This window comes from Amphibalanus amphitrite, unplaced genomic scaffold (genome assembly GCF_019059575.1).
Source record: "Amphibalanus amphitrite isolate SeventyFive unplaced genomic scaffold, NRLGWU_Aamphi_draft 000341F_arrow, whole genome shotgun sequence".
Taxonomy (NCBI): Eukaryota; Metazoa; Arthropoda; class Thecostraca; order Balanomorpha; family Balanidae; genus Amphibalanus; species Amphibalanus amphitrite.
The window spans coordinates 215,912-228,499 of record NW_024881836.1 but is presented as its reverse complement, the minus strand read 5'-3'; the positions used below and the strand labels follow the sequence as shown (position 1 = coordinate 228,499).

General features: G+C 46.7%; 1 protein-coding gene and 4 non-coding genes across 5 annotated transcripts in view; all 5 read right to left on the bottom strand.

Moving 5' to 3' along the window:
• The window catches only part of LOC122388982 (ATPase family AAA domain-containing protein 2-like), a 60,160-nt gene that overhangs the window by 15,511 nt on the left and 32,061 nt on the right, over positions 1 to 12,588 (bottom strand). The gene's annotated exons all lie outside the window — the stretch shown is intronic.
• On the bottom strand, positions 8,766 to 8,837 carry Trnad-guc. Its single transcript has one exon. It is a non-coding gene; the product is annotated as a tRNA-Asp (tRNA).
• Trnae-cuc lies at positions 9,856 to 9,927 on the bottom strand. Its single transcript has one exon. It is a non-coding gene; the product is annotated as a tRNA-Glu (tRNA).
• Trnad-guc lies at positions 10,472 to 10,543 on the bottom strand. Its single transcript has one exon. It is a non-coding gene; the product is annotated as a tRNA-Asp (tRNA).
• Trnad-guc lies at positions 12,389 to 12,460 on the bottom strand. The gene has a single exon. It is a non-coding gene; the product is annotated as a tRNA-Asp (tRNA).

Here is a 12,588-nt window from a genome sequence, read left to right as displayed (position 1 = left end):
TTTTGGGCTGTAGAAATCAAATACCAATAACATATGAGGTAAGTATGACTGAAATCCATTTATAATGGACACAAATCCAATTGAAGCAAGGCTGACCAGTTGCAAATCTTACCTGCCTTTTCAAAGACATTGACATACCAATTACCAAAGTCACTGTGCCCACCGGAAATCGCAGTTCATGTCTGATACCCATGGCCTTGGTTTGATATTTAAATGCATTTCATAACTCAATCAGCTTTGAAATTATTTCTATCTGTATGAAATGAATCTAAGGCATTCTCCAGAAGCCGTGGCCCGTGATATTGAACAGATTTTTAGCCAACTGGCGCCGCATGGTGGCGCTAGCAGAGCGTATAACACTAGCGCTCTACTAGCGCCATCATACGGCAACAGCTGGCAAATAACTGAGTCAATACCAATGCCAAAAATACCAAAAACAGCCCGCCCCGGAGCCCGAGACGGAGCCGGAGCCGCAGCCGGAGGCCGGGCGGTGGTTTTACGTGAGTGACACGCACGTCACAGAGGTGACTCTGGACAAGGTGCTCAAGGCGCAAGCTTACATGCTGTTCTACGAGCGAATTGTGTAAGCGACTGCGGTAGCTTGGGATGGTGCTCTGTGCACGGGGCTGTGACGGCGCGCGAATCGTGTCCCTCAGTCTGACCGAGGTGTGATTTCGGAAAGGTCGTTTTTGAATTTGCTTTAATGTGTGTTCATATACCAATGCCATTCTCCAAGGCCAATGATTCCGTGTTGATATGAAAACGGCGCATTTGAGCGTCATATATGCTAAGCCTTACGCACGCTAATCTACTGCATAAAGGTAACAATTTTGGAACACGATCGGGAAGAGGACAAAGTCTCCACTCTAGCACATACTAAACGCCTAATGACATTGATACAAAGACCCCGAATGCATTGACGAGTAAATGTGCATCAGGAACGGATTTTCCTACCTGTTCATCATAGTGATACGTTTGTAATACGCAATTACTCTGCTCATGGATCCCAGCTCAAAGACGCTAAGATCAAAATCAGGTCAGTCCCAGAAACTTTGGTTTTTATTCTATATCTAAGTACTAACAACAAATTGTAGTTTGTTTTCTACGTTAATGAATTGGCACTAAGTCATGATCGCAACCTTGCGGTACTTTGATGCCATTTCGATTTTGCAGTACTTTAACGCCAACAAAATTTTGCAGTGTTTTAACGCTTTGTCTTGCTATTGGTGTCGACATTTCTGGCGGACCTTACAGTCTGTTTTGTTTCTCTATTTTGATTTTGATTTTCTGGTTTGGGACGTTGTATAGTTGATATTTGAAGGACTTATGTATTCCATTCTAAAAACGAATATCTTTTACCAAGAATATTAGCAAAGGTATCAGTATATTTATCTTGTTCCATGTTTGATGTTAGGTTCTGACTGATGAAGTCACTGCTCCATGGATCCCCAGTTCACATCATTTTTAGCAGCTGTAGTAAAAGGGGCTTAGGTGAGCATGAAACTCATTGTTCTTCTTACGCCTTATATTATTAAATATGACCTGAATCTGGTTCTAAAATACAAACTGTGAATCGAAGTGAGATGACCATGGCATGAGTGTTTTACTTTGCAACACAAGGTTGCTCAATTGGAAAGAAAATATTTTCTTCTTGCACAGTACACAATTTTCCAAATGAATTTCGGGAACGGGTCCATCTGGTTCCAATGCTGACCTAGACCGGGTCTGACCGGTTCTGGAAATGTGCCAGTCAGACTGGGTCCGGGTCCAGGTCCCAAAATTTTCCAGTTTTGCCACCTCTAGTACCTAGGTACCAACTGCCAAATGCTTTTGGCTCATTAGGCGCCTGTGCCTGAGCCTCTGAGGCTCTTGTAAGTCTGAAATATGGAGTTAAGTGATGGCTAAAGCTGAGGGGGTGATCTAGCATTGATTATTAGGGTGTTGATGGTGACTTGTAAACGACTCAAATTTTTTTTGAGTCGATTCGTTGTTTGAGTCTGAAAATTTGAATCGATTCATTAAATGACTCATGATGTTAAATTTAATTGATTCGAATCAACTCATGACTCATCAAGTTCCTCGATGAAGTGATTCGAATCAACTCATGACTCATCGAAAAACGGTTTGATTCTGAGTCGATTCACGAATCAACTCAGAGTCGTTTACAAGTCTGCTACCGAGTCGATCCGAGAGAGAAAAGTAGCCCATGCTCCATAATCTCCTCTTGGCCTCTATCTTACGGCAAACGTTTGCTTTCACCTCTAGCCTAAAAACGTAGCTCGACCTCTTGAACAGAGGTCTTCAGGACCCCGCAATTCGGATAAAGATGTGGTCACTACTACAATCACTTCTTCAACAGAGGTCTTCTGGACTCCACAATTCGGATAAAGATGTGAAGACACTACCACACTCAGTAGCGGCGGAGCACCTTCAATTAAGGGGGGGGGGGGGCACCGCCAACTTTTGGTCCCATTCTTTCCATGCAAAGCCCATATGGCTAATGTTAAAATGCCAAAATCAAAGGGGGCACGGTGCCCCGGTGCCCTCCCCGTTCCGCCGCCTATGACCACACTTTTTAGAAAGGTGACTGTAGTCACCATTCTAAAAAAAGCGTCCTTCTCTAGCTGATGAGCCGGTCCGATTCGTACACAGACCGGACATAATGTCAGCCGCCAAAGATAATAAATGTGTTCACCGTGGGATATCATTATTGCAAAACTGTATAAAATTGTATATTTCTTTCCCGGATTCAGTGCAGCTTGGTATCTACGCCAACAGTCAATGGCGAAAGGCCCTCGGTCACTTTGGGCTTATTTCGCATAACAGCCCGCTTGCTTGTGGCTGTGTCTGTCGGTCGCCAGTCACCTGGGCTAGGTACAGTAAATTCTTCCATGGGGAATATCAGAATAGCAGGTGATGAAAATTCTGGTCCCTGCCCCGGCTCCCTGCTGTCGCCGCTGACATGTCCTCCCTCACTCCTCAACTTCTCCCATGTTAATGTTAATTCTATCACTTCTGACTGCCGACTAGACGAGCTCTCTCAACATACATTGACTCATAACATTGATGTGCTATGTGCCACTGAAACTAAGTTAGATGCCAATGTTCACCCTTCCCTTTATGCCCTTGACCATTTTCACTCACCTTTTGTTAAACACCGTAACAGGCACGGAGGTGGAGTGGCTATTTACGTTAAGGACAGCATTCCTACTAAAAGACTATCTGATCTTGAGGTTGGTGATTTTGAACTAATCTGGTGTAAACTCAGCATCAAAAATCACACCATACTTGTGTGTTGTGCATATGTGCCACCTCATATCTTAGCTGACCAGTTTTTAGATTTCTTGGACGCATTCAATGAGGGGTTTGCTCAGGCAAAGTCTCTCCCACACTCCCAGATTATAATCATGGGAGATTTTAATCTTGGAAACACTTACCTTTTACCAATGTACTCAAATCACAGTCCCGTAACAGGATTTGAAAAACGTTTTGAAGAGGAATTGATGTCTCTCCAGTTGACTCAGCTGATTACAGAGCCAACACGTGCAGACCAAGGAACTGGAGTGGCAAACTTAACCCTCGCCCGCACATGCCATTTTCCCATCCTAGAACGCACATGGGGGGGGGGGGGTGGTTGCCACCCCCCCGCGCCATTTCGTTCCTGTTGGAGATAGAGCTTAGCAGTAAAGACCAAAAAGATTCTTTGGGAAGAGACGAATCTAATGATACCCAGTTTTACCTTCTCAGGTCAGTCGTTGACCTTCCAGGTCAGGTCAAACTAAAAAATGTTGCTGTTTTGGGTCACCGTTGGATATCAAGTGCGTTGCTTATCAAATACCGATGACGTTGCTGTTTTCTGGTGCCAAGCCAGCTAGAACCTCTTTGTCACACTATCCGACCATAATTTTGCTGCTGAGGTCATTTCAGGTCAAGTTAGGTCAATGTCAATTATATGTGTTTGTATGTCTGTGTGTGTCTGTGTGTATACTGATGTGTGCACCGATTGTTTTTGGGTCCATATCACATGAAATCATGATCTGAGAAGCTTTACCAAAAATGCAGTCAAAAAACTTCACAAAAAGTAAATTCAGCTTGCCTAAAACGCAATTATTCTAGATGACCTAGGTTGACCTTGACCCTGACCTTGACCCCTGTACATCGTCGAACAACATGTTCCATGATAGGTGGGAGATAAGACTGGCAAAAAAGGCCGAAATCAGGGTGTCAAAAGCTCACAAGGCCCATGGCAAACGCAAGATGTTGAGAATTGGCCATTTGGGTCATGACATGACCTGAAAAACAAGGTCATATCTCCGAAACCGAAAGTTACAGAAACTTGAAATTTTCAGTGGACATCAAGAAAGGATAGACAAGCAGCTATACGAAAAATCAGCCTTCTAGCTCAAAAAATGTTGAGTGCAGAGCAGAAAGACTGCCTGGGGGGGGGGGGGTGGCAACCACCCCCCCATGTGCGGGCGAGGGTTAAGGGACTTGGTCATTGTTTCTGATCCCACCCTCATAACCAGTAGTGGCACTCTGCCTCCCTTTTCAAGCATAGACCATTTCCCTATATTCATTTCCCTGAATTTTACCCAGCCTACTGACTACAACTATGACAGGGAGTTTTGGGACTACAGCCGACTTGACTCTGACAAACTCTGCTCAATGCTTTTAGAAACAGACTGGAATAGTGTTCTTGATGGAGATGTAGACCAAGCAACAGCAAATTTTACAGATGTCCTCCTTTCAGCTGCCAGAGCTTCCATACCATGCAAAAAAGTAAAAGTCAAAAGCCAGGATAAGCCGTGGATAACATCAGGGTTGAAAAGAGAGACACGCAAGAGGGATAGGCTTTTTAGGACAGCACAGGCCACTCAATCAGACAATGACTGGTTGAAGTGGCGTATTCAGAGAAATCACACAACAGCCTTAAACAGACGACTAAAATCTGAACACATGCAGAAGCAAGTCAACAAACTTCTTCTTAACAAAAAAGACCCCCATAAATATCACCAAATTTTGAAAAATATGACTGGGACCAGCAAACAACAAACCATTCCACCCCTTATGGGAACAGAGGGAACACTAACAACAAATGATTTGGAAAAGGCAAACACACTTAATTTTTATTTTGCACAACAAACTCATCTTGACACATCAAACCTAACTACCCCACAGATCTCACCCAACCTCACTGGTATCCCAATCCTCAATCATATTCAGGTGTCAGCTCCAGATGTTTTAAGAGCTTTAAATTCCTTGGATGCAAACAAATCTACAGGGCCTGATAAAATTCCAAGTAAACTTTTAAAGCTCTGTGCTGTACTTATTTATGAACCTCTGACGAAACTTTTTCATAAATCCCTCAGCTCAGGGTACTTCCCTACAATCTGGAAACAGGCCAACGTTTCTGCCATTTTCAAAAATAAAGGTTCAAACTCAGAACCCACCAACTATCGCCCAATTAGTCTTTTATCATGCACTTCCAAAATTCTTGAAAAACTAGTTTTTAAGGAGATATACAAACATCTATCGGAAAATGACATCCTTTCCGATAAGCAAAGTGGCTACCGGCCAGGCCATAGTACCCAAATGCAGTTGATTTATCTCTCACACAAATTATTTTTATCACTGGACAACAACGAAGATTTTACTGCCGTGTACCTTGACATTTCGAAATATTTTGACAGAATCTGGCATGAGGGTCTTTTATACAAGTGCAGAGCGCAGTGTGGCATTTCTGGAGCCATTTTGGAGTGGTTAAAATCTTATCTTACTGATCGAACACAAAGAGTGCGAATAGGAAACACATTCTCTGACTGGCAGAAGATTAAGGCTGGCTGCCCCCAGGGGTCGGTCCTCGGACCCCTTTTAGCCCTTATTTACCTTAATGATCTATCTAATTTAACTGAAAACCAAATTTTATTCTTTGCTGACGACACCTCTCTTTATTCCTCTCACCCGCGAAATTCACTCGAACACCAGCAGTCTCTCCAGCGCGACCTCGATGTCATCAAACAGTTCGGCGATAAATGGGGAATTCATTTTAGCCCACAGAAGACACAGCAGCAGACATTCACCACAAGACAAGACACACAGACACTACAGCTGACTTTTGGAGGTGAACGGATCCCAACTTCATCTAGCCACACACATCTAGGACTGACGTTCTCGACTGACTTACGCTTCCACGAACATGTGAACAAAGTTGTAACTAAAGTAAATAGAGCACTTAGCCCTATCTATCCTGTCGCTAAATACTTGCCAAGACAAGTATTGAATGACATTTATTTTACTTACATTCGACCACTTTTCGACTACTGCGACATAGTGTACGACGGACACCTGACGACTTCAGACATCTTCAGACTCCAAAAACTACAGAACAGAGCGGCGAGACTAGTGACTGGTGCCCTTTACAGATCTCCAACTGACAAGTTGCATAAGGACCTGGGATGGGAAACACTGACGACAAGACGACTGACTCACAGACTGACATTTTTCCATCAACTCCGCCATCCACCGCCATCAACTCCTGCCTATGTAACAGACCTAATCACGCCGACGCGCCAGGACTCGACTCAACGCAACCTCCGCACCTCATCACTGCTCACGCTCCCGAAAAACCGCCTATCCTGTTTCCAGCGATCCTTCATCCCTGAAACTACCAGATCCTGGAATTCCCTCCCCGAACATATCCGTCAGATCCGATCACGCTCTAAGTTTTCCAATGAAGTAAGACAGCACTTCTGTCCCCAGCCCAACCCTTTCTTCTCCTCAGGATCCAAGCTAGGCAACACTCTCCACACTAGACTTCGTTTGCACATGTCCACCCTAAAAGCACACCTCTTCACAGTTTTATCTAAGGACACCCAAGATGCGGCCTGTCAGTGCGGTCATCCTTGGGAGGACTCACGTCACTTTATGCTGCACTGCCCTCTTTACGCTGACGAACGGACGCTTCTTTTTAACTCTGTCTCCACTGTATTCCACGACTTTGACGCTTTTTCTTTTAGAAGACAACTCGAAATTCTCCTAGAGGGTCAAGGTATTGGCGGCGGCGGCGGCGGGGAACTGGTCAGGGCTATTCAAAATTATATCATTGGCACTGGTAGGTTCATATAAAAAGCACACTTTTGGAAGTAATTTCTCTAAGCATAAAATAGGCGGACTGGCGACGGGCGGCTCTGCTTCTGGTCTGCTGGTTGGGCGGTCGGGGGCGGTGGTCGTGCCTCCTACCTTGTAGGGAACTGGGAGAGGTGCTTAGAGATAAGCGCTTGTCGCTTCTGCACCAATCCGTGTAAATGTATGACTGTGAAAATGCTTCTATAAATAAAATATGAATCAATCAATCAATCAATCAAACAGCGCCAAAGTTAGGCTATTTTGAGCATTGCAAGACAGCCTAACTGGAACGGCGCTTCGCTGTCGCCGCCGAAGGCTTCCGTTTATGGTGACTGACTGCCCTGAGACCTGAGTGATTGCCACAGGCATGAGTTTCGGTTGCACGTCACAAAAGCTCATCGACGGGGAATCGAATCCCGGTCTCCCGCGTAACAACCGCGGATACTCAATCGACACTGCTGTACTATCGAGGAATCAAGAACGAGAAGCCTATGCCTTGCCAGTGAAGCCTACTTGCATTCACCGTTCTAAACTAGTCAAGGAAAGCCTCGCAGCAAGCTGCATATATGGAAGGCCTAATGGCAAAATTCGTAACACATGGCCTGGGAGCCAGACTCAAATCTAAACGAAGCAGCTATATTTCAAAGTCCATTAACTACGCATGGTCGCCAGGAATTTGAAAGCTCAACCCATGGACAAGATCACCAGCTCCCTTCCAGATCATGTGAGAGTTGTTGTGGCGACGGCTCGAACAAGTGAGCATGTCGCCACACAGCTCACGTCCCCCTATGACGTCCCGCGCTGATGGCGAACCGCCCTTCATCTGCTGGGCATGGACACTGGACATTCAGAAGTCCGGGTCCGGGTCCGGAATGCCAGTGTGGTACCGGCCTCGGTGGCTGTTTCCCTACGCACGCAGTGACGCTTAGGCCTTAGCTACGCTCCATCAGGTAAGTTTATGAGCAGCCAAACCTCATCTCTGACCTCGCTTACATCTTTTTGACTGTAATCCCACACACGCAATCGGCGAGGACAACTCCAAGTGGGGTAAACTGGAAAAACTGACGTGACTTCGAGCAGCCCGCACATTGAGAACTATTTATCAATCAGTCACAAAAATTAATCGCACCGGTACTCGAACACGGACCTAACGGGTGAGAGTCATGCATGTATGCATACTAGCCAGTAGTCTGCGGGAGACGAAAAACCAACTCGGCAACAGGAGTCAGAGAAAATAGGGTTTTAGAAATACGTTTTGACACAGTCGAGCAGAGCTCGTACACCGGTTAGCGACAGAGCACACCGGACAAAAACCTCAAGTCACCGGACAAGGTTGGGCTAATATGGCAGCACAGCGCCATAGTTGGGCTATTTTGTGTCTTGCGGTACAGCCTAACTACACCGGCACCATGTTGTTGCTGTCACACCAGTCCCGATGTTGGTGAGTGGTGACTCTTCTCTCGACATCAGTTGTCGTCACTCGTGAGTCTGTTTTCAGGAAAACCACGCAAGGGATTAAGGATGTCGAAAGTGTTACCGGCAGGATTTGTATTGCAAGTCTCCAGCCATCAGTGCAGATGCTGTAAAATGTTCATCGATCAATGATTCACAAAGTTTAGCTTTAAATGACGTCACAAAACCTCCCCGACGGGGAATCGAACCCCGGTCTCCCGCGTGACAGGCGGGGATACTCACCACTATACTATCGAAGAGTGAAAACAGTGCCTAGTGAAGCATGTACAAATCCACCAAACTTCACACAATGAAGGAAAACACCGACAAGCTCCATATATGGAAGGCTTTTGTAGATTGTGGATCGCGAACATAGAGTCGTCCCCATTGTTTGCCCAGTTGCGCCTTGAACTAGTTAACGGACCGATCAGATACCACTGCATTCGGAAGCGAGTTCCAGTCATTTATAACTTGTATGCTGAATGTGTTTCTGGACACGAGCTTCGTGGCCTTCTTGACCCGAGCCACCTGCGATCTCTGGTACTACCTTAGTCGCTTGGTGTCGAGCAGACATCCGGTGACATTGCCAAACTAACGTGGAACAACCGATATGCAGTCCAGTCACCATGTCGCCTCTGCATCTCCTATGTTCTCCGCACCTACACAAGGATGGCAATTGGCAGTCCCCGTCGACGAAGTCGTTCGGTGCACGGGAGGCGACACCGTACACGTAGAGCTTGTGGACCAAACATCGGTGTGGAACGGAATCAAAGGCTTTGGCAAAGTACAAGTAGATGACCCTGCACATTACGCAATGGTGTCAGCTACCCATTCAGCCCGTAAGACTCGTCATTGCAGCGATGACTGGATCGAACAAGGGATCGCACAGCCATAAAGTTCACGTCCTCCCACGGTGTCTGCGCTGGTGACGAACCACCTTCCATCTATCGGAAAGGACTCTGGGTCCGGAAGACCAGTGTGGCGTTGCAGCTGCCTCCAACGTATGTGGTGACGCTTCCGTCAGGTAAGGACAAGGAATGAGTCTGAGTTTATCGAGACAAGAAAACCGAAGCTCAGATAGCAGCGGGAAGCTCACAGTTCACTACATGTGTCCACTAAATCCATGCTACCAACCCTACCTCACGCTTGACCGCGCTTCCATCTTCAGTAATCCCGGGAAGACAGCAAGCGAGGGACCTCAAAAAGGAGTAAAAAACTCATCAAGACTGCAGAACCATGAACAATATGCGCCATACACTTTCATTCTTTCATAACACTTTCCCGCACCGGGAATCGAACCCGGGCCTCACGGGTGAGAGCCGTGTATCCTAGCCACTAGACCATGCGGGAGCTGATTACCACCGTCAATCTGGGAGAAAGTGATAGCCCATGTTCCATAACCTCCTCTTGGCCAGCATCTTACAGCAAACGTTTGCTTTCACCTCTAGCCTGAAGACACAGTAAGCTTTCTTTACCAGAGGTCTTCGGGACTCCATAATTTGCATAACGAAGTGGTCACTGCCACAATCATCCAAACCACATAGTCAACATTCTGAAGACAGCGTCCTTCTCTAGCTGATGAACCGGTCCGGTTCGAATCTCTTTTCGTAGACAGATCGGACAAAATATCCCCCGCCAATGTCAATGAACGTGTTCGCCGAGGGAGTGGCACCAAGGAACTTGATGGACATCACCAAATGCAAGGCAAGGCAATACAAACTCAAAAAGTTATCTGTGGGCTTTGCATTCCAAATCGAATCAACCATGAGCGCAAAAGAGCAAAGCTTCCATTCAAATGGAGGCAGAAGAAAGGCACCCTCAGTCCTCATCCCAAATAAGCAAATAAGCAAAACGTCGTCAGAAATGCATTTACGTGCAGCCGAGGTCCCAAAAGCTCCCCGACGGGGAATCGAACCCCGGTCTCCCGCGTGACAGGCGGGGATACTCACCACTATACTATCGAGGAGTAGGAACAAAAACACTGAACATGTTGTACGTGCAAAGCCAGCACTGCCGCCTGCTTCAGCTAGATAACATCGCATACGTCACATGCCCATTGTGCTAACCGACACGCGAAGTATAGTACCGTGCATGCATCTGACGTCCTGTCTTGGGGAAGGACGAAAAGGACCGGTTCTGAGTTGTTAGTCAAAATACCGTTTTGAAGAAAGCGCGAAGACCAAGGAAGTTCAAATGTTCTTCTAAGAGCTACTAAGGCGAGGCTTCAAATGTTATTCAAGCTTGTCTCGAGGGTTTGAGTAGACGGATTGACAATTTGCGCCGGAGTCCCAACTAAGCACACGCACACATCAACTACGCGTAAGACTTTGTTCGTCATCAAAAGAGTCCACCAGCACAAGATCAGCAGCTCCCCTTTCGAACGGTGAAACAGGCGGGGCTGCAGCGTGGGCTCAAGGGCTGTCAACAAGGGAGCTTGCTGTCACACAGGTCACGTCCTCCAAGTCCCATGATACCCAGAGCTAATGGGAAACCGCCTTCCATCTACTGGTCATGTGAACCCTAAAGGCCGCCCCACACTGGACCTCGCATGCGGGTTGCGGGTTTTTGGGTTTTCGGGTTTCTTCAAAATTAAATAGCACAATCTATGCTGAATGACCCACACTACCATCTAACAAGCGAGTCTGCATGTTTTTAGCTTGCGAGATACCTTGCGTCGCATCCCAAAAGTTGGTTTTGAGTCAACTTTCGATTTTCCTCGCTGCGAGGTCTGCGGGTTCTGCAAGGTCTGCGAGTTTTTCGTTGGAGTCTAATTTTGTTTCGTTGTGCTGGTATTTCGACAATATGTAATTTTCTGAAGGTGTACCGGCTCCACTGCATTCATGGAGTGACCATAAGGGAACGATGTAATCACTCTATGAATTAGTACTATGTCCGCAAACTCAAAACCCGCAAACTCGCAACCCGCATGCGAGGTCCAGTGTGGGGCGGCCTTAAAATGGAAGTCCGACATAGTTCTGCGGTAGCGGCCCCGGTAGCTGCCTCCCGACGAATCCAGTGCTCAGGCACAGGCTTCGCCATGTTATGAGCGAAGGCAATCTCGATTCAACGTAACGGCGAGGCCAACTTTATCAGTGAAGAGCTCACGAATCACTACATGCGGCTTCACAATCCAAACCAAAAACATCCCAAACCACGACCACAGTCCTTTTTTGTCTGTCATCCCATCTAGGCAACCAGCTCGGACACAAAAAGAACAAGCGTAAAACCCGGAAGTGCAGGAGAAGCCGGTAATGCATACACTATACGTAATGCAATCCCCGCTCAGAGAACCGAACCTGGGCCTCGCGGGTGACAGCTGTGCATTCCAGGCATTAGAACAGATGGGAATTGCAAACGTAACAACTCAAGAAGTAAAACATAACACGTTTTCTGCACCATAGCAGAGCTCGGCATCGTTTAGTAAGAAAGCTCAGCCACCAATGCCGACGCGTCATCGGACATCCGACGCTAGGGTTGGGCTTATCTGACAGAACAGCGCCTCAGTTGGGCTATTTTGCGCATTGCGGTACAGCCTATACGGACTGAAGCGCTGCCGTCGCAGTGACTGGTAAAGTTACTCATTACGGCAACTGCCTCAGCCAGCCCAAAGCCCAAACAAGAAACGTCACAGATCAAGAAATGGGTATATGCAAGAGCTTAGAGCACATACCCGATCCGAGCAATCAGTGGTAACATTGAGCAAAGTTCTAAGAAATAAGCACCAGAGGCCAGTTATCACATAATGAAGTCCGAACGCAGTTGGAATAACTCTTGGTCAGAATCCTTTTCAGGTCACAAGGGGTCACAAAAGCTCCCCGACGGGGAATCGAACCCCGGTCTCCCGCGTGACAGGCGGGGATACTCACCACTATACTATCGAGGAGTATCCACATACGTAGTGAAGCCCGTTCAAATCCTGCCATCCTCAAACAGTCAAGGAAAACCCTGCCAGCGAGTTCTATATATGGCTAGTATGGAATGTCACCGTACGCTTCACCGAAAGCGCGTAGT